At 46.8% G+C, this 21,453-nt stretch overlaps 1 protein-coding gene across 1 annotated transcript in view; it reads left to right on the top strand.

The window, feature by feature from the left end:
* RANBP10 (RAN binding protein 10) overlaps nt 1-21,453 on the top strand; it is a 413,778-nt gene that overhangs the window by 236,611 nt on the left and 155,714 nt on the right. The gene's annotated exons all lie outside the window — the stretch shown is intronic.

The following is a 21,453-nucleotide window of genomic DNA, read 5'->3' as shown; positions in this document are numbered from 1 at the left end:
TATCCTTGGCACCCTTGTAGGTGAGGAAAAACACTACAATTTGCATAGAGTGCCAGTTATGTACTGGTGAATTTATAAAATTGAAATCAAAAGGAAAGCAAAGTGGTCCCAAACAGAAAAGCAGAGGAGCCAGATATCTATTTCTATGCACATTCAATACTAGGCAGGATCTTTTTGAACTTCACTTTTGGCTGTATATAGACCTCAGAAAGAGTTTGCTCCTTATGCACCATAAATCGGTCTATAAGCGGTAGTCTGATTCACTAAGAAGAATAAGTGACTTTCACAGAATACCAGAACCCAGAGGTCTAAAACACACCACAAGGTTGTGATGAAAGCTCACTGTTTCATGTGAAGTCCTGCTAGACTTTGAAAATGCATGCCTTTTGAAATCCACTGCATATGACTTGACCCATGTATGTGGATGACCTGTTGCCTGATGGCAAGCTTTATAAGGAATGGGTTGTTTCGGATAACTGCCAAGCTTCCTTTTTTTCAAAGTTATCATTCCTACAAATAGGATCTTTTTTAAAGGCATCATTCAAGAGCAATGTGCGATTTTCCCATGCCTTGGACAAAGACCCAGAACTGAAAGGTTGTTTTGAATTGGATGCCTCCCTATCGACTTACCAGTTTAGACTCAGGATAGTCAATGTTATGGGACTTTACTGTCTCCTCTCGTGCCTTACATTTTAGTAATATGTTTTTGAGTTTTCATCCATCATCAGAATCGGCTGTAGGTGGTATTAGGAGGATGTTATTTTACTGGATTCCTTTAAAAGGATCTCCTTCATACTGAGGTAAGAAAGAAGTGCTTTATTCTTAAGTCAAAATACAGAGAATTAGCACAACATGTAACTGAAATTAAAGTAGCAGAAGGCTATATCGAAAGGTAGGCTGATGGTGTAGTTGTTTGAGTAGGCTGATTTAGTCACAACAGGAATTTAACTTCACCATTTCTGATTTAATGCTTTGGGTACATGCTAAATGTTGGCACACCTTTGAGGCTTGTACTTTCTAGCAGCATAGAGCATTCATCTTTAAAATCCATCAAGTTTAATAGAGATGACAAAGCAACATTAAAGTTTATCCAGAGGTCAAACCAAAAAATAATGGGCTCTAAAAGATCGAGTATCTCTTCAACTTCACGGGAATTATTAGCGTGCACCTTCCTTGCAGTAGCAGCCATCTCAAAAATTATTTCCAACCAGTTATTTTTAACAGATTTAACATTCTGGCCTTCCTCCCTGACCCTCAAAATGCTTTTGCTGAGCTTCATTTCTGTGCTTAAATGCGCCTATGTCATCTGTTGCATTCTGTGTACCACCTGGACCTATGGTATACATTCATCTTGAGATACAACAGGAAGTTTTTCTTCGAGATTCTGACTCACTCTACATTTTGCCCACTTTTCTGTGAGACTTCTATAAATCAGGAAGTTGTCTTCCTTTTTTTATTTAAATAACCCCTTTTCTGACGGCATAACATTTGCTATAGTTTGATTACACTCATTGCCTGGTTGGCTTTGTGTCTGGTCCTTCTGCAGGCGGGCAGGCCGGCTTCTAAGTAATCTTTTTTTAAAAAAAATTTTTATTGTGCAGAGAAAAAGGGTACAAGCACGGGCCTACAACCTCCTGGGCCGGCCGCTAGTATTCAGAAATGATCAAGCAGTTCAAAAAACAATGACTGGCCCACAGGGGCTCCGCTAAATTACAGGAGATCAGACTGCACATAAGGGACGTCAGGATAGACCCTTTTTTACATAAATATCAACAAAAGTAAAGAAAAACAAAAAGCAAGGCGAAAAACATTGAAGGGGCGTCTAACCACAGCAGAGGAACTCCACACCCGACCACCCTAGGGTGGTCAATAAAAAAGGGGGGTCTGAGAGGGAGGGGGGGGCCACGGGAAAACCTAATCTACACACAGATGAACAAATTAAGCAAGGAACCCTCAAGGATCAGGGGGACAAGGCAACCTCAGACGTATCCACCAGGGGGGGAGAACAGATAGTCCCTCGATACACATTCCACTGACCCCAGATTCTACCCCACGCCCCCGGTTTACCACGAGCCACATACACCGTCTTCTCCCTGAACATGCACCAGTCCATGTTCTCCTTCCATACGGACACGGTGGGAGGCCGTTGGGAACCCCAAAGCTGCGCAATATCTCTCTTTGCGATCATGTTCCCAAGGGCCGCCCACCGAGCCTGGGCCGCATTATAGTCATTGGGCTCCCACACATTCAGAACACATCGGCGCACCTCCGGCAGCAGAGCGACCCCAGTGACTCGTTTCATAACATCATGCACCTGGCGCCAATATTCCGCCACCTCGCGGCACTACCAGAGGATGTGGAGAAAGGTGGCACTGAGCCCGCAGCCACGCTTACAGAGCCCGTCGTCAGAAAACCCCATCGTGACCAAACGGGGACCCGTCACATAGACACGATGGAGAATCTTAAGCTGGACCAGACGGAGACGGGCCGGGATGGCAACCTCCTTAGGGGATGACAGCGCAGACTGCCAGTCCTAGTCGTCCAACTCAACCCCATCTCCCGTCCACGCCTCCCGAAGACGCACCAAGAGATCAGCCCGATTATTTATTAGTTTTTTATAAATCAGGGAGATAGTACTGTCGGGGACGTGTCCGTCGAGTATACGGTCCTCGAGAGGCGAAGAAACGGGGACCGTGGTCCCCTCCCCAAAGACCGAGAGTAGGGCGTGCCGAACCTGGGCATAGCGGAAGAACTCCCTTTCACTAAGCTCGTACTCGCTCTGAAGCGCCGCAAAGGATTTAACCGCGCCTTTAACCCATAGGTCCCCCACTCTGCTAATGCCGATCGTATCCCAGTGCTCAAAGCCTTTCGTTGTCCAGAGGTTTCCCAAGCGCTCTGAGGCGAATAAAGGAGTAGCACACGTTAAACGCTCACTCCAGCCCACAGCTACATTCGCCGCCTTCCACACACGTACCGCAATCCTAGTAGGGCCCGTGAGGGTCCTCCCGGCAGATCGAGAGTAAAGCGCTCTGTTATAGTTACCGCCGGGAAGCAGGAATTTATCCATCTCATATGCCGGGTTCGAACCAGGAGCGTACGTAGCATGGTTAATGGCAGACAGCTGGGAGGCCCAATAGTACCTTCTAATGTCAGGAAGCGCGATGCCCCCGTCATACCAGGGAAGAGTCCGCTTCGCCAAAGCGATACGCGCACGACCGTCCCAAACCAGTCTCCTCTGCAAACTCTCCACTTCCCTAAAGTAGGCCGCCGGAATGATATCGAAGGAGTTCTGGAGTGCGTAAAGAAATCTGGGGAGGGACATCATTTTAAACAGTGCTGCGCGACCAAGTGGAGACAAGGGCAACTTACACCACCGAGCCGTATCCACCCTCAAACGCCGGAGGGGAGACAGGAGATTCTGCTCGTAGCGGACCGCCGGATCCAACGAAACGTACACCCCCAAGTATTTAAAGCCGGATTGAGATGTTTGGATCGGAAGCCGAGGCGGCAAGAGAGGAAGGCCACCGGAGATAGGATACACGCAAGATTTGGACCAGTTAATTATCAAACCCGAATTTCTCCCGAAGGAAGTAAGGACATCAAAAAGCACATTGAGCGACTTCCGCGGCGAGGTGAGGTACAAAAGAATGTCATCCGCGTACAACGAGACCCGATCCTCGAAGCCCGGGGCCCACCGGATCCCTCTGATCGAGGGCTCCCAGCGGAGCCAGGCAGCGAGCGGTTCCAAGGCGAGAGCAAAGAGCAGAGGGGACAACGGGCACCCCTGCCTAGTACCCCTCCCGAGAGCGAAGGGCCGAGAAACCCGCCCATTGACAACAACCTGAGCCAGTGGTCCAGCATAGAGGAGCTTAACCCAACTAATAAATCCCTCCCCAAAGCCAAACTTCGCCAAGACGGCCCAAAGGAATGGCCACTCGATGGTATCAAAGGCCATCATGGCGTCTAAGGAAACCAATATGGCCGGTTCAGAGAAGTACTCCGCCCTAGCGAGGACGCCATGTAGACGCCGCAAGTTGAGAGCGGTATTACGATGAGGGATAAAGCCGCATTGATCCGGATGTATCAAATCACATATAACTCTCAGCAAGCGATTAGTGAGGACCTTGGCAAGGATTTTCGGTTCGGCATTTAGTAGGGAAATAGGCCTATATGAGGCACAGCGGTCTCGAGGCTTACCGTCCTTGGGAATCACAACTATAGTAGCCAGACGCGGGTCATCGGGAAGGGAACCCCGCTCGAGCGACTCCAGAAACATACGACGGAGGAAGGGCGCGATTTTATCCGGGCGTAGTTTATACAGTTCAATCGGCAGTCCGTTGCGGCCCATAGCCTTGCCCGAGCGAAGGGAACGAATCGCGGTAGCAATCTCGTCGACAGACAGGGAGGCCTCCATCTGCTCACGGTCCTCGACGGATAAGCCGGGCAAGGCAATATCCCGCAGCAAGAGACGAGTCATCCTCATCTCTATCAGACACCGGGGAGTACACCGCCCGGAGGTGGTCAGCAAAACACTCCACAATCTCACCAGGGTCAGTCACACACACTCCATCCGAAACCCGAAGCTCCGGGACCACACGATTCACTCTCTCCTTCTTATCCAACCAAGCAATCAGTTTACCCGCCTTGTCCCCGGCATCATACAACCTACCCTGCTGCTCCCTATACATGGTCTTGGCAGCGTCAGTAACAAGAGACTTATATTCAAACTGCTTCAAGCTGAGGGCGTGAAGCCCATCCTGAGTGACACCCGTCTCCAAAGCTGCCTCCAGCGCCGATATTTCAGTCTCCAGCTTCACCACCGCCTCATTCTTAACCCTCTTAGCCTCCACTATCTGGGATAGGGCATGCCCGCGGAGCACTGCTTTGAAGGCTTCCCACAGGGACACTGAGGACAACACCGACCCCTCATTCTCGAGAAAATACTGATCAAGCGACTTAACAAGGCTATCACGAATCTTGGGGTCTCGCAAGTACCAAGGGTTTAATAGGGGCGATCCGCCCAGTGGACCGCGTCCCGGTGTCGAAAAGCAACCACAGTGGGGAATGATCAGAGATACCCCGGGCCAGGTGCTTAACCTCTCGAATCCGGGCAGTCTGGGCCGCGGGCATAAGAAAATAATCCAATCTGGAGAGACTCCCATGGGCCCCAGAGTGAAATGTGTACTGACACTGTGTCGGATGCATTAACCTCCAACAATCCACCAGACCGAGGGTATCCAAGAGCCCGCCGAGCCACGCCTGGGCAGCAGGGAGGGCCCTGGGCGGGTGGCGATCCAGATCACCCGAAACAACCAAATTAAAATCCCCACCCATAAGCAAAAGACTGTCAGGAAGCTCAAGCAGCATACGACCCAAGTCTGAGAAAGTGGAGTTCTGGAGGCCCGGGGGAACATAAACCGAAACCAAGGAAAGGGACTGTCCCTCCTACCTCCCAGTCAGGGCCGCATAGCGCCCTCTATCGTCTAGGACAACCCCGGTGATCTCTAGCGGAAGTGAAGATCGTAGGAGAATGCCCACCCCTCTAGAGCCGGTGGTGAAACCGGAATGGGCCACGAGTCGGTAGCCCCCCCTGTTCATGGCATGACAAACATTACCAACCAAATGCGTCTCCTGTAAGAATACCACATCAGGAGTCAAACGACGCAAATATTGCAGCACAACACCCCGTTTAATACGATCCCCCAATCCGTTGACGTTCCAAGACATCAATCTCAACCCGTCCTCCCCCCCCATCCCCTCCAGTAGGTCAAGGGTCCCCCAGCAAATAGCGCGACAACTGAAACTGAAACAGAGCCAATACCTCGCCTTGAAAACAAAAAACACAAATCCAAACAACCCCTCCCACCCACCAACCCCCCCCCCCGAATGCAACTCCCCCACCCTGCACCCCTGCAGTCCAAAAAACCACCCCAACTTGCAGTGTGCCTGTCGCCCTACAAACCCCATTCTACGAAAAGACCCCGGAGGAGGAAAGGGACCCGTCCCTGCCCGCCCCCAACACAGATCATAATTAAACAAAATGTACAAAAGAAGTAGAACCCAGCCGAACAAAACAAAATGTCAAAGTCAAGGACCAAAAGTCACTCCGAAATAGGCCCGCCACCCTCGGTACCACCAGAAGGCCCAGGCCGGTCACCCCGGTCCGGCAGAGAATCCAGCCAGTCACTCACAGTCGCAGGACAGTCAAAAAAGGTAGTCCGGTCTTCGTATTCCACTCGGAGCCTAGCAGGAAAAAGCATAGAGTACTTAAGACCTAGGTCCCGGAGACGGCGCTTCACCCCCTGGAAGCCCATCCGCTGCTTCTGGACAAGTTGGGTGAAGTCCGGGAAAAAGTTAACGGATGAGTTCTCATATCGGACCGGGCCATGTACCCGTGAGGCCTGCAGAATCGCATCTCGGTCTCTGTAGTGAAAAAGTTTTGCAACAATAGGCCTCGGGGGAGCCCCCGGTCGCGGCCGACCGCCTGGGACTCGATGGGCCCGCTCCACGGCAAAGAACTTACTCAGGCCAGCGGGGGCAAGCTGGTTGAGGATGAGATCCTCAACCATAAGATCAACCGGGCGATTGTCGGAGGTCTCTGGAACACCTATGACGCGGATGTTATTGCGTCGAGCCCGTCCCTCGAAGTCCTCCAGCCGCCGGGCCATCAGGTCGTTGGCCGACTTGAGGTCGCCAAGAGCAGTCTGCAGGTCCGACACATCTGTACCAAGGGTGGACGTCCGCAAATCCAGAGATTGAACCCTCTCATTGGTCTTAGAGAGATCCGCCCGAATTAGCGTAACATCAATGGCCACCGTGTCGATTTTACGGGCCAAGGCCTCGTACTGCTTAGCGATGGTCTCCTTGATGCCGTCAATGGCGCCCATGATGTCCTGCAATGACAAATCCGGAGGGACGGACGGAACACCACCAGCGTCATCCGGGAGAACACTGGCCGTCCCAGGGGACCCTTTACCTTGAGTGTAGCGGTCCATGTTGTTAGTCTGGACCGGTCCCCCACGTAGGGATGTCTTGGTCTTACGCCTCTCGGGATCCCCCTTGCCACCCATGTTGAGCCACGCACGCCGAAGGGGGCCACCGAGCAAGCGGCGAAGGGGCACAGGCGAAGCAGACACGAGCCGTACCAGAGACCACAATGTGGCGGTGCGAGAGGATCAAAGTCAATGGGCACACTGGTATCAGGCGGAGGCAAAGGCACCAAGCGAAGGCCGAGTGAAAACCCAGCCGCACAAAGCAACTCCACGGTCCAGCCACTCAGAGATCCAAAAGTGAAACCAAAAGTGATGGGACGGCCGCTGGCACAGCCCCGATGCCGTTGTTGTACAACTATGCCCCGGCTCCACAGTTCACCTTCGCACCGGGCACAGCCATCAGTTGGGCCTCAAAAGTTCAAACCACCATAGATCAGGTCTCCCAGGTCCGATTTGGTTTCTGAAAAGAGTTTAGGGTTCAGCCAACGTTCATCTTCCAGAATCCGTCAACCAAGTCAGGATAAAGTCCGGATAAGTTCCGAGGAGCAGCGAGGGTCCGGGGAGCCCTGTGCTCACGCGACCATCTTGGATGCGTGCTAGACTCCTCCATTCTAAGTAATCTTTGTCCTACTTGGTAAACTCCAGTTTTCTGGAGTGTTAGTACCCTAAACCTTTCTGAATGTATTCATGATTCTATATATATATGGCCAAGAATTATAGTATTTGTTTTTGTTTGCTTTATTAAACGTGATGTGTTCAGAATCCACTTATGCAGTTTCCCACCTTTTTTTTTAACACAGTACATTGATGTACATTCGATCCTTAAATTGTTGTTTACAGCTCAGAGCTGAACCTCAATTTAACTCAGAACATTTATTTTTACTGCATACTGCACATGTGCTAAAACTGTAGTACTTACCAATCTACTTTTTGTCTGTTTTAAAATGTGCAGTAAACTAATAACTATTGCACCTGTTTTACTCCAAGTGACTCCATGTTATAACACACAATTTATCACTGCTGGGGCGGTTGTCCTTTGTACCCGAAATGGCTGCACCCCCTCAGATATTCATGCTCGTCTGGCATTTAAGGAATCTGATATAGTCAAGTTAGGTTTATTACACAACTATTACATAGCAGTTGGCTCATTGTTATGGATTTTGAAATAATTGATAGGCCGGAAAGCAGATTTGGCTATCATTGATAGACTAGAAAGCAACCATGAGTCTCTTGTGCTTAGTCTAAAGCATAACAATTTCTCAATATCAGCTGTACTACTTTACCAAATTCTCATAATAACAATTTACATATAACCTCTAATAAGTAAAATGGGAAGCCCTTTTAGGACTAGATGTCTTTCCAGCTATTTATTTTATGATGATCCCCTATTTAGAGAGAATAATCTTAAACTAATCTAATGAATAGAAAGATAACATGGAACATCACTTATTATTCACAAATTAGTGGATTTATGATAGCTGCAGGAAAGAGAACTTATTGGAGAAAGGGAAGACTTCACCTTATGCTAAGCAAAATCTAACTTTTAAAGTGGCCACAACGTCTTTATTAGCCGTTCTTGTAGTAAATAAAATGGAAAGCTCAGTTGATGCGATTAAATATTATAAGCTTTTGAAATGTGCAAAGCTATGCACTGATTAATTCTCTGCTATTAGATTTAAAGATCTCCAAGCATTTTTGCATACTGAGTTTCACAGAAGCTTGTCTTCCATTATAACACCTGAGGTACACATTATGCATGAGAAATGAGTTTATCATTTCCCTTCACTCTGACTGCTATGAGCTGGCTTGTAATGATGTTCTGGATTCGGCGATTAAGGTTCCCTGTTACATTGTTCCTGTGTCTTTTCCCTTGATGGTGCTTATGAAGCTGTTTTATCTCAGAAAACTGGTAAGGCACTTGGATCGGATAAGATTCCAGTGGATCTCTTTAAATCATAACCCAAGATATGGAGCTTGTACATCCAGGCAGTATATGATGCAGTACCATGGGCAGCACCCATTCCCAACATGAGGATGGGTGCAGAAATTGTTCCCTTTAACCAAAACTAGTCATTCTGATCAAAGAAATTATAGACTTGTAAGCCTGATCATCGGTTTTCGAAAGTTATTGTCAAAAATGGTTTTGGTCAAGCTGAAAGATTGGGTCAACTTAAAGAATATTTTTTCCCCTTATCAAGCACATTTTAGGGTGAGTCTAAGTACTGTTGATTAGACATTTAGTTTTTAACTCATTAGATGGATGTGGGTTATTGAAGAAACTATCACTGTACGTGACTTTTATCAATTTATAATCTGTATTTGATGCTGTACTCCATATTGCACTTTGACTTTGGAAAGGACTTTGATTTGGCTATCCCGGTTAAACTTCTTTGACTAATTATTAGTCTCCACAGTAATAATTATGTTGAAGTAAAACAGGTCCTTAGTGGCAAAACTTCAGAAGCTACTCTGGTCCTAGAGGAGTTCGCAAAGGGTGTGTTTTTGCACCCACTCTGTATCCTATTTTTTGGTCTCGCCTAGGCAGTGCATGCGCTGTCTCTTTGAGACATGCTGTGTCTAGAATAGGGGCTTTAAGCACTGCCCATCTTAATAATATGCTCCTTTTACTGTCCTTCGTAAATGGTGGCTTTTCTTTAGCTAATATGCTCAGTAGCCCCTCCTTCTCAACTTTTATGAACTCCCATGAGGACTGTCCCTGTTACATGTACTCTTACTCCTGCATGTTATTAGAGTACAAGCAAACCTTTTTTATTGTTACTTGTTTCCTGATCGTTCTTTGGTGTAGTTTAGCTTGGGCTCCCATCTGTACCCAGAAGATGGATGAGGTAGATTTCGGAGACAGTGAGCTGTTTGAGCAGTTGGAAGATGAGCCGCCTTAGCCGGGACAAATTCGCTTCAATGAGCTGGACGTCAGCTGGGAGAGGAGTTGGAGGGGCTGCTAAAGTGGATGCGATAGTGCAAAGCTATGATTGAGGACCTGAAGGCTAAGAATATTTCTCACCCGGGAACGAGGGTGCTTAGCTCCCATCAAAAACCTTTTTTTCTGAGTGTTTGAGTGTATACACTGTTCCAAAATAGGTACAGTGTGCACAGAGTCCCCAGTCCCCAGAGGTTTTGCAGAGGCTAAAGTTAGATATAACCTTACTCTCTAAAGTGGTAGCTTGGTCGATCAGTAAGGCAGTATCAGAGGACAGTGTAAAGCGTTTGTTGTACACACTCAGTCAACAAATGGTCTCACACACTCAAGAACTGAACTCTAGGCCAATGGTTTGTATATACAAATATATAGTTTTATTTTAGAACCAACAATAGGTATCAAAATATACTTTCTCAGAATGAGATGCTTTAGTTAAATACTTTTCAATAGGCAATAGACTTTTGAATGCAATAATTACAGTTGTTGCAATAGGCAACACAATTTCAAACACAATATAACATTGAGCTCAATGGGAATTTCTAGTTAAATGCAATTGATTACTTTTTGGATTACTTTTCTTACCACTGGACTGGATCCTAGATTCAGTCCTGGGACATCTCCTATAAACAGTTGAGTGAAAACGTTTTGGTTACAGTTGTGATTTTTAAGGAATATTATTGTATTTTAAAAGTTGACACTTGGAAACTTTTTCACATAGAATCAACAATGTTATTCTATGGGAGGAAATTCACTTAGCAGGTAAGTAGGGTTATCGTTACGTTTTCTTACTCAGTGTTGGATCCTGGATCCAGCAGTGGTGCATCTCCTGTAAACAGTTGAAAGAATGCGTTTTTGTTATACAGGCGATTTTTAACGAATATTTGTAAGTTTGCAAAATCGACACTTAGAAGAATTTCTGGTAAAAAACAGGCAATGTTATCCTATGGAGGAAAATCAAGTTAGCGGTAAGTACGGTTGTAATTACTTTGCAGGGTCAGTGCTGGGCACCAAGATCCAGCACTGGGATCTCTCCTGATAACAGGTGAGTAAATTCGTTTTCGTAATTCGGCTGATTTTAGGTGAATATTTTAAAGTTTAAAAACTCGACACTTAAAAGAATTTCCAAGTGAAACCAGTCAATGTTACCCTATGGAAGAAAAGTGAGTTATCGGCTTTTGGGTAAGTACTCGACTGGCAGAGTAAAAGTTCTCGGCACAGACTCGGGGGGTCTCCCAGGGTCAGGTAGGTACAGTTGTTACACCCTCAGCGGCACAGGGGCAGCCGGGTGCAGAGTGAGTTAGGCCCAATGTTATCCTATGGGAGGCAGGGGGCTCTTGGTTGGTGGCTACTGGCTAGCAGGACACGCGGCTGTGGGAGCTGGGCTCCTGGTCATTTACCCAGGGCAAGTGGGGAAGTAGATTAGGATAGAGGTTGCACTGCCAGGGGCACTCGGGCGGCTGGGTTCAGGGTGCTTTTGAGCTGTCGGACGCTCAATGGATTTCAATGGAGAAGCTCAGTGACGAACAAAGGCTGCAAGCTCGGGAACGAAGATTCTTCAGGTGCGACCACCACTTTGAGAGGTAAGTTGGGAAGCTGTGAAATAGGTTGGCACCCAGGAGCTGGGCACAGGGGGCCGCAGGGTGCCGGGGTGTCTTTTCGCGTCGGGAAATCTTACCCTCAGCTGGTCGCGGTTGGGGGGGGTCTCTGGTGTTGAGGCTGCAGGCTTTGTCAGGAGCGTCAAGGAGGGTCCTTGGGAGCCGGATTCGGGGTCACAGTCGCCGGGGGGACGTCCTCGTGGTCTTTGTCCACTCCGGCACAGGCCAGGCTTGGCGGGTGCAGAGTGTGCAGGAGTCGCGGTTCCTGGCTGATGCCAGGGGCTTGTTACTTGCTTTGAGTAGTACCAATGCTCGTGGGAGTCCCAGTTAGAGTCACAAGGCAGTCAGGTCCTCTGGGGTTTTTGAGGTTGCTGACCACTGGAGACGCCGGGGTTTAGCAGTTGCAGGTTCGAGGGTCGACAGGCCGGTAGGGCTGAGGCCAAATTAGTTGGTGTCTTCCTCTTGTTAGCAGCTGCACGGCAGGTCTTCTCGATTCTTAATCTTCTTGCATGTTTCGGAATCTGGATCTGAGGAAGGAAGGTTCAGGGTGCCCCTAAATACTAAATTTAGGGGCGTTACAGGTAGGTAAAGGGCAGGGACCAATGGGTCCCTTCCCTGGGGTGGGTACACCCCCTATCCTGCCATTCTCCTGTGGGAGGGGGCAGCAACCTAGTCCTGATTGGGCAGAGCTCCCCATCTTCAAGATGGCGAGAGCCCGGAGATGTGCTTCACCTCGCCTCCCCCACTTGAGGGGTGGGGTTGGCAGAGGCTGGCACACCCCTTTCCTTCCTTGGGGTTTCCCCCCCAGTCTTTCCGCCGGAGTGGGGGGTCAGAACCGATGGGGGCCAGTTGCTGAGTACAGCAAGTGGCCTGGAGAAGCTCACAAAGGCGGCATGCCTTTGAAGCTTCCCCTACCCATCCTGGGGGAGGAGACCAAGCACCTCGCCCAAGATGTGCATTGTTGTAGGCCCAGGAGAGCGGATGGCTCTCTACCCAGGGGTCCAGCAACCTGTCTGCTGTGTGGCAACCTAGGCAGCCCCTCAGGCAAGACGTGGATTGTAGGTTAGGTTCAGGGGGCAACTCTAAGTTGCCCTCTGCCGTGCATTGTACATTAAATCCCACACTGGCATCAGTGCGGGTTTAATGTGTTCAGAAGTTTGATACCAAGCTTCTCAGTCTTAAGTGTTGCTATCATGGTGCTGTGGAGTTTGTGTTGACGACCTCCCAGCACCATATACACTTAATGGCAGCACTGCACTTACAGTGCCCAGGAATGGACCTGGGTACTGTAGGGGCACAGGGCTCATGCACCTGCACCCACACCACTGGCTAGAGGGGTGACTGAGGTATGCCAGGGCAGTGTGTGTTGTGGGCATGGCACACAGGGATGTGTCTATACAAGCATCCACTAATTATAGTGGATGTCCCTCTGGGCACTGCGTAGGATCGCTGATGCGATTTCCATCCAATTCATTCAGTTTCTCCAATGAATTTTGCTACACGATTGTGCAGTTGAAAATAAAGTTATTTATTGTTACATTTCTTGAATAAATCAATTGTTCTGTTGATTCAATCATATGTCTTCCAACAATATAATGATGTTTTAATAAAGCATTCCCAATGCATTTCGTGCACAGATGTGCACTTCTTCAGGGGAAATCTAAATAAAATACAAATTTCACAGTGTGAGGTACCACACCTTAATATGCATATACATCATGCTCAATCAACAGTTCAAAATCAAATATCAACAGTATGACCAATTTTAGACCACAATATATTTGTCTTGCCATGTTGTTTATAAAAGTTAGCAAAAGAAAATACCCTACACTTAATCAGAGCAGTGTTCAGAAACATATAAATTATGTGATGTTATCGCGGTTTAAACAGTGTTATGAGGATTTAAAACAAAACGAGAGTGAGCATTACGTTAAAGATCAGAAGGTAAGGATGAATGGACCGTCCTCAGGAGACTTGGGTAACTTGGTTCCATCGGTATCTTTAGATTGTTTCAAACATCACCACATACATATCCTTTTTTTAGGATTTAGGAATTTTCCTTTTTATTGACATCGCTTTATTTGAGGACACGATCAATTTACTCATTACAAGATGGCGTTTATTTAGACCGCTAACACAGGGTTTACACTTGAAACCCAGTTAGTCTGCTTTTTCTACCCCTGACGCACACTCAATATTGATGGCGTCTAACATGATCAGGTGAACGCCTAACATGACCGGCAGAACGCCGAAGTTTGCGGATGCTCAGACCACACTGGTTAGAAATCGCTAAGAGGTAAAATTTTGCAACACCTTTCTTCGGATTTAAATTTTCTCAACTTTGAGGGTGACAAACCGAGCACATCCCTTTACGTTACAGCGATGTAACCGTCACCGTAATGCTTTGTTTTGCAGCTACATCCTTACCTTCTGATCTTTAATGTAATGCTCACTCTCGTTTTGTTTTAAATCCTCTTAACACTGTTTAAACCGCGATAACATCACATCATTTTTATGTTTCTGAACACTGCTCTGATTAAGTGTAGAGTATTTTCTTTTGCTAACTTTTATAAACAACATAGTGCTTGTATAGTTTCGTAATTAACACTCCTTGGTTCAGAGAGTGGCGCCTTCGAGGCACGCAACATAATTTCAACTTCAACACAATCCTTTTTGTGCGCGGCCAACCTTCATTATTGTTCTAACACAGGTATGTGTGCCATGTCGACTCTGTTTTGTTCTGCACCCAGACACTCAGCCTGCAAGGGCAGTGTGTGTGTGTCAGGGTACAGGGCCTCTAAGGGTGGCACAATAAGTGCTGCAGCCCTTAGGGGCCTTCTCTGGTCACAGTGCCCTGGGTACTTATGGTACCATTTACCAGGGGCTGACCTGTGGCCAGAGATGTCAATTGGGTTTAGGCTGTCATGCAGTTTTAGGGAAGGAACACAGACCCTGGGTACCTGATTGGCAGGAGCCCAGGGCACACTCAGTCAAAGGTACATCAGCAATTCAGCAGAAAGTGGGGGCATACCATGCAAGAAAGATGGCACTTTCTCACATTGAGCAGTTGATATAGCTTACCTGCATATAAGAGGAGAATGCTTCAATAGAGTTTTTCAATGTGATTCTTCCTACAGAGTTTGTTTGGTGCGGAGACCTGCGGAGGCAGCCCTGGTGGTCACAGAGTGTCGTTCTTCCCGTTTGTTTTGCAGCTCAAAGCCATGTTAATTTTCACTCATACTAAAGAGACATTATGCACACCCATGAACAAAATATAGATCTACAAAAAGTTAATGACCTCACTATGACATTAAAGCAGTCATATATACATGGATGTGCAGTTTGGTAGCTGTAATTGTGTCCCTTGTGAAATCCTTTTAGTCTGCCTTGGGTATGAACCCCATGAAACACGGCTGGCTTTTAAAACCTGTGCTGGTAGGGAGCATTACAACTTCGAAGTGAAGTGTGACAAACTATTGCTACCTTAAAAAAAGGGACAGGTTGACATTCATCTTTTTAAAATTTTATTTTCATAGCTCCGTTACGTCAACAACATATCCATGCATATATACAGACGCAGCCGAGCATTGGGAATTGTCATCAGAGCATTACTTCTACAGGTTAGAGGTGGGGTAGCCAGCAAATTAACAGGGCATTTAGAGCACGTGCATGAGCCGATCTTTGGAAATAATTGCGTGTAAATTGCCCAATGAAATTTGATATCACTTCAAAATTCTAAAAAGTTTCTTTTTCATGTGAAACCCTTGACATTGGTTTGTCACATTATAGCACTGCAGCGAGAAGTACTCATTAAAGTTAAAGTTTTTAAACAAGAAATTAGAACCATTCTTTCCCCACCTATGAAATTGGAGCCATTATGCCCCCACACTTCCTGGCAACTGTGCCATTGGGGAACTACAAGACAAAACAAATGTCACATGAATCCTGTAGGTTACTCAGATTCTCAAAGAGCAATAGGATAGTCTATTAATCTAAGCACAATAGGTGCTTTCATATGCCACCATTTAATCAACTATATTTTTTTGGCACCCGTGCCTTGAATATGCTAAAATCATGTAATGCATCCACTATGAATTGGTACAGTCCAGTTTGGATATACTAGCATTTCTTTGCCTTTGCGAGCGATACCTGCGACAGCGCATGCGCCAAGTGCAGATGGTCAACACTAGGTCTATAGTGCCTATCGTTCTTCTGTGTGCTACACTGTACTTTTGCGGTAGCCCCCCCCCCCCCCTTTAATAAACTGTTGGCTTAATGTCCAGTGTGACTGCCCGATCTCCACTTTGATGGCTGCAAACCTGCGCTTATCCTGTAGACATACTCAAAACATGTGCTTCTTGGGTGCAATGGCATTTCACAGTCAGCACGTACTAATATACAGACTCCAGAGTTGTTCTTTTTCTTAAACAAACCTTCATTTAGCAAGGCAAATTTGTGGGCTTTGGTTTGACCTCTATAGATTTTTGGTCTGCTATTCTCACTGTTATCAAATGTTCCTTATTAAGTTTTTGAATCCTGTGAAGTGCAGTCTGACGTGGTAAGTGCACATTTCTACTAAATGAACCAGCCAGAGGAGGCCACATCCTTCCAAAATCAAACTGTTCTCTTCTTTCACAATTGCTTTGCTTGTGTTTGCTTGACACATTAGGAAGTTGAGATCCTTGCTGCACATTCTCATTACCATCTTTAGCTTGTGTTTTTGTCACTTCCCTGTGTTTGAAAGAGAAGACCTCGGATAGATTTCAAACTGTTTCATTAGAACCGATTTGCAATAATGTTGTTTGTAATCTTTTGGCACAGAAGCACCATACCTCTTTCGACCGTGCTGGAATCTGTAGAGAACTTAGTCTTTACTACGATTGCTAACCAGTGGTTTGATTTGCTGAATTATTATTTTTTAATTCCCAGGGAAGGACTGGCGTTTAAATATGTTTAGTACCAAAAAGGAACCCTTCTTTTTGCCATCCTCGTGCTCTGCATTTCTGTGCCACTGTGGGCTATAAGAACTACTGCAATATGTTTGGTTTGGAACGTTCCTGGCGAAATCCTTCACTGCAGTTTTGTTATGGTAGCCATGAAATAAGACTACCCCCCCTCTTTCTGCTTGTGGCTTGTGCTCTTAGGGCATTCATTTTAATTTACAGCCTCATGGGTTGTGCAAGGGGAGCGTCCTTAAAAAGCATTTGTTGCTTATGGCAGCTCCCCATGGGTCAGATCTGTAGGCAGGCCTATACATACCTGTATTTGTTTTCAGTGATTGGCCCAATGAATATAATTGCCATTCTGTAATTGAGATTTCTTTTCTTCTTTTTTTTTTTCTTTTTCAGTTAGCAATTGGTTTGTGAAGATGCAACCATAAACTGCTTTTTTTCTGAGGCTTATTTTGTTTCTGTGTTTACCAAGATAAAGGTTTCCCCGGTGGAAAACACTATAAGCACTTCACGTTTGGAGAATGGGAATTATGTGCCATTTTTTTTGTAAACTTTATTTTCATTGATTATCAAACAACAAAGACATATGTTTCATCCGTTATTCGTCCTTGGTAAGTACATCCTATATAAAGTGTTATCATGCCAATCTCACAATGTAATGAACGAAGATATCTTGCCAGCTTATTAACACAACACCGTATGCAACACAATACATGTCATACAATTATCAACAGACCGATCAATTGTCTAAATCGCCATTCCAGGTTTGTCAAAGTAGCAGGACATGGCCATCAATCCGCTGTCATCCCTATCCTAGAATAACAGAAGGTGCTGACTTGGTGAGAATAAGGTGGTGCTAAATTCAACAGTGCAATATAGAGCTTATCTGACATATCAGTTTGGAATCCAAATGGCCTATCCTATACCCGTGGGCACTATCCCTGAGTTGGGCTGGAAAGCAGAGGAGTTGCTTAGGGCGTCAATATATGCCTTATATGGGCCCCAGATATCCTTGGGGCATGCTGTGCTGGGTAACAGGCTAGAATAGATCTCGCTATTTGTACTGCAGTATGCTAAACTATTTAACCAGCCTTGCGACGTAGGAGAAACTTTGCTGCCCTAGTGTAACGCTATCTCCCGTTTTGTCAAGAGAAGGCCAAGGGATGCTAGTTTCCAGACTGTTTTAGGAAAGTTAACCGTGTAGCCCAACAGTGCCACTTCCAGAATAGGAACCAGTGTGAGCCCAAGAATGTTACCTAATGTTTTGTGCACCTTTTCCCAGTATGGGCCTATGCGGGGGCATCTCCAGGCCAAATGGACAAAATAAGCGTGCTGAGCGCCGCATTTCCGGCATGTGTGAGGCCTTTCGTGGTCAATTTTATGTAGTTTTGCCGGTGCATGTAAATTTTACGGAGAAACTTATAGTGTAATAATTTATGGCGACTGTTCAATGAAATGTCGTTCGTGACTTTACAGCAGACGGTCCACTGGTCATCCGAAATTGAACGCCCCACTGGTCATCCGAAATTGAACGCCCCAGATCAGCCTACCACTCTGCTCAGGGCCTGTCGTCTATGACAGGAACCTGTCCTATGCATAGTTTATAAAGTTTGGAATTTATGTATGTTCCACACTTACTCTCAACAAGGAGAGACGGTGGCGCAACTGAGTCAGGCTCCAGCGGAAAGCCAACGATCGTGGCTCTTAATGCTGAGTGTACTCTCCTGAGAACGAATTTATCCATGAACGTGGCCTCTTGGAAGCGGGCGTCCTCAGTGGCCGAAAAGATATTCCCGCCCGGGTACAAATCACCTATCTTGACAATGTCAAACTTAGTCAAAGTGCGTTGCACAATTTTCTCACCTGTTATGGGAAGCCAACGGGCATTCGGCAGCGGAAGGGCCAATGAGTATAAAACTGAATTGCCAGCATAGCGGTGGAGCCTGCTCCAAGCCCAGCTGGTGGTCGAGACCGTTTGTATGTCGACTGGACTCCTGGGTTCGCCCTTGGGTAAAACAGCCGCCAGTCGCTTTTTTGCCAATGGAAACCCACAATCTCAAGGGGTCGTACTAGTGGTTAAGGGAAAAATAATTGATTTGTGCCAATTAATAACTAACCCAGAGTGCCGTCCAAAGCGAAGGATTTCCCGAATGAGCGGGGCTAGGTTCAGATGTGGTTCTCTTACATAGAGAATGGTATCATCGGCGTATAATGAAAATAAAAGGGGGCCTGTATTAAATTGCAGTCCTCTATGGAGATGTCGTTCCTGGAAATGACGTATTAAAGGGTCCATGGTAAGAATGAACAAAAGGGGAGACAGAGGACATCCCTGACATGTACCTCGGGTTAGTGCGAAGGGGCCAGATATAGTGCTGTTTATGCGAAGCCTTGCCATAGGACGACTATATAATAAGGGCGTAGTGGCTATAAAGCCAGCTGGCATACCCAACAACGCATTATGGATAGAAAGAAGGGCCATTCGAGTATGTCGAAGGCTTTTTCTGTGTCCGGGAGAAAAGCCGCGGCAGGAGTTTCGGGATTTATCCTATGCAATACTGCGAACAACGTCCGCAAATTTAATGAGGTCGAGCGATGTGGGGCAAAGCCTGATAGTGCTGGGGAAATAATAAACTCCATTAACTGCAATAGTCTGTTAGCTACAATTTTAGCGAGTATTTTATAATCTATATTAAATAGCGAGAGAGGTCTGTATGATCCGCAAAGAGAGGGGTCTTTACCAGGCTTAGGAAGAAGAATATTTACCGCTTCGCTTAATGTAGGAGGCAGGATTTGTTTTTCCAGGGCCTCAGCATATACTTCAATCAATTTCGGTGCTAGAAGGTCTGAAAAGGCCATATAAAACTCCCCGGTAAAGCCATCGAGGCCAGGGGCGGAGGAGCCACGAAGCACTTTAATTGCCCCATGTACCTCATTCACTGTGATGGGTTCTGCCATGAATTCCTGCATGTTTTTTTCTAGGAAGACTAAGGTGATTTCCGATAGATAATCCTCTTGTGCGGTCGTGTCACTGCTGTGTCTAAATGTATATAACCTTGTGAAGTGTGATAGGAATTTGTCCCTGATATCCGTGGGAGTCGTGAGTAGAGTCCCGTCTTTGTCACGGATCTCTGTGATGTATGCTTTACTGTAGGGTGGCCTGAGGATCTGAGCCAGTGTGCGATCTGGGCTATCACCCTCACCGTATCTACAGGCTGTTTGATATTTACCTAGGTAAAGGATCTCGCGATCCGCTGTTTCTCTGTATTCTGAAAGGAGGGCTAGCCTCCTACCTTGCAAGGAGTCTGGGGAAGCGTGCTGCGCTTCGTTGTCCAGCGCTGCTAGTTCACCCTCTAGCCTTGCTAGTGTTCTGCGTAGAGCCTTAAGTACCCCTACATGTTTGGAAATGCGCACACCGCAAATGTAGGCTTTGAACCCCTCCCACAACACGGCCCAGGAGTCCACAGAACGAGTGTTAATAGTGAAATAATCCTCTATTGCTTCACTGACCTCATGACAGAAAAGGTCATCTAGGAGAGCGCGATCGGGAAAGTGCCATTGCCTTTCAAACCCCTCAGGGCGTGGGACTCGGAGACAAAGTTGGACCGGGAGTGGTCCGAATATGTTCTAGGAAGTGTATTCAATGCTTGATACCAGGGAGACACACCCGGGGAGATCAGCCAGAAATCGATCCTGGTCCATGTGTTGTGTCTTCCTGAGTAATGTGTGTAATTAGTAGTGGTAGGATTGCATCTGCGCCAAATGTCTGTCAATGAAAACTGGTCTCAGAGGTCTCTCACTGCGCGCCGCGCTCTAGGTTTGGTGTCTGGAGAGGTGGATGTACTATTCAGGTCAGTGTTCAAAATGAAATTGAAATCCCCGCCTATCATAATCCGCGCAGGTTCTAGTTTGGAAGGTTGGGTGTGCAGTGCATGAAAAATCTCTGGGGAGTCAGTATTGGAGGCGTAGACACAAATCAGGGTGACCCTGTGACCCATCATGGACCCTACCACAATAGTATACAGACCCTCCTTATCCTTGATGACCAACTGGCAGTGGAAGGGGACTCTCTTGTGTACAAGAACTGCTGTGCCTCTCGCATAATTACTAAAATTAGCAAAATACCTGTAGGCACCCCAGCTGGAAGCAAAATGTGCCTCATCTGAAACTGACAAGTGTGTTTCTTGCAGGAAAGTGATGTCTATATCATGTCTATCAAAGTAATGCTCCACCTGGCGTCATTTACACTGATTATGAAGACCTCTGACATTCCATCATAACAGGGATAAATTAGAGGGACCTGTGATTAAACCTGGCTGCCCCATCTGTGAGCATACAGATGCTCTCGGCCTCAAATACATGCCGTATTTGAGGCCGAGATTCCGGAGGGTGGCCTTTACCCCAGTAAATTCGCGTCTGGCCTCCTGCACCATTACTGTGATGTCTGGATAAAGAGCGATCTTGGTGCCCTGCCAGGTAGTGTCCCCATTTTGCTGTAACTACACCTCTGAGGCGGAAGCCGGAGGAATTACGCGCCATTCTTTTAAAACTGTTCTTTTGTGTTGTAACATATTTTAAAACTTTGATTCCTGCCTTGAGCTCTCTGCTGGGCTGCTTGCCTTATAGGTATTCCACATTCAGCGGACTCTAGCGCTGCTTCGTGGAGTTTGTTGTGGTCGGCCGCCATAGCCAGTCGCGAGGCCACGCCCACCCCTCCCGCCTATAAGAACGCGCTGAATCACGAGTGCGCTCTCTGTAACTACACCTCTGAGGCGGAAGCCGGAGGAATTACGCGCCATTCTTTTAAAACTGTTCTTTTGTGTTGTAACATATTTTAAAACTTTGATTCCTGCCTTGAGCTCTCTTCTGGGCTGCTTGCCTTATAGGTATTCCACATTCAGCGGACTCTAGCGCTGCTTCGTGGAGCTTGTTGTGGTCGGCCGCCATTGCCAGTCGCGAGGCCACGCCCACCTGACAGG

This window comes from Triturus cristatus, chromosome 12, assembly GCF_964204655.1.
Source record: "Triturus cristatus chromosome 12, aTriCri1.1, whole genome shotgun sequence".
Classification (NCBI taxonomy): Eukaryota; Metazoa; Chordata; class Amphibia; order Caudata; family Salamandridae; genus Triturus; species Triturus cristatus.
This window is presented reverse-complemented; position numbering and strand designations above follow the sequence as displayed.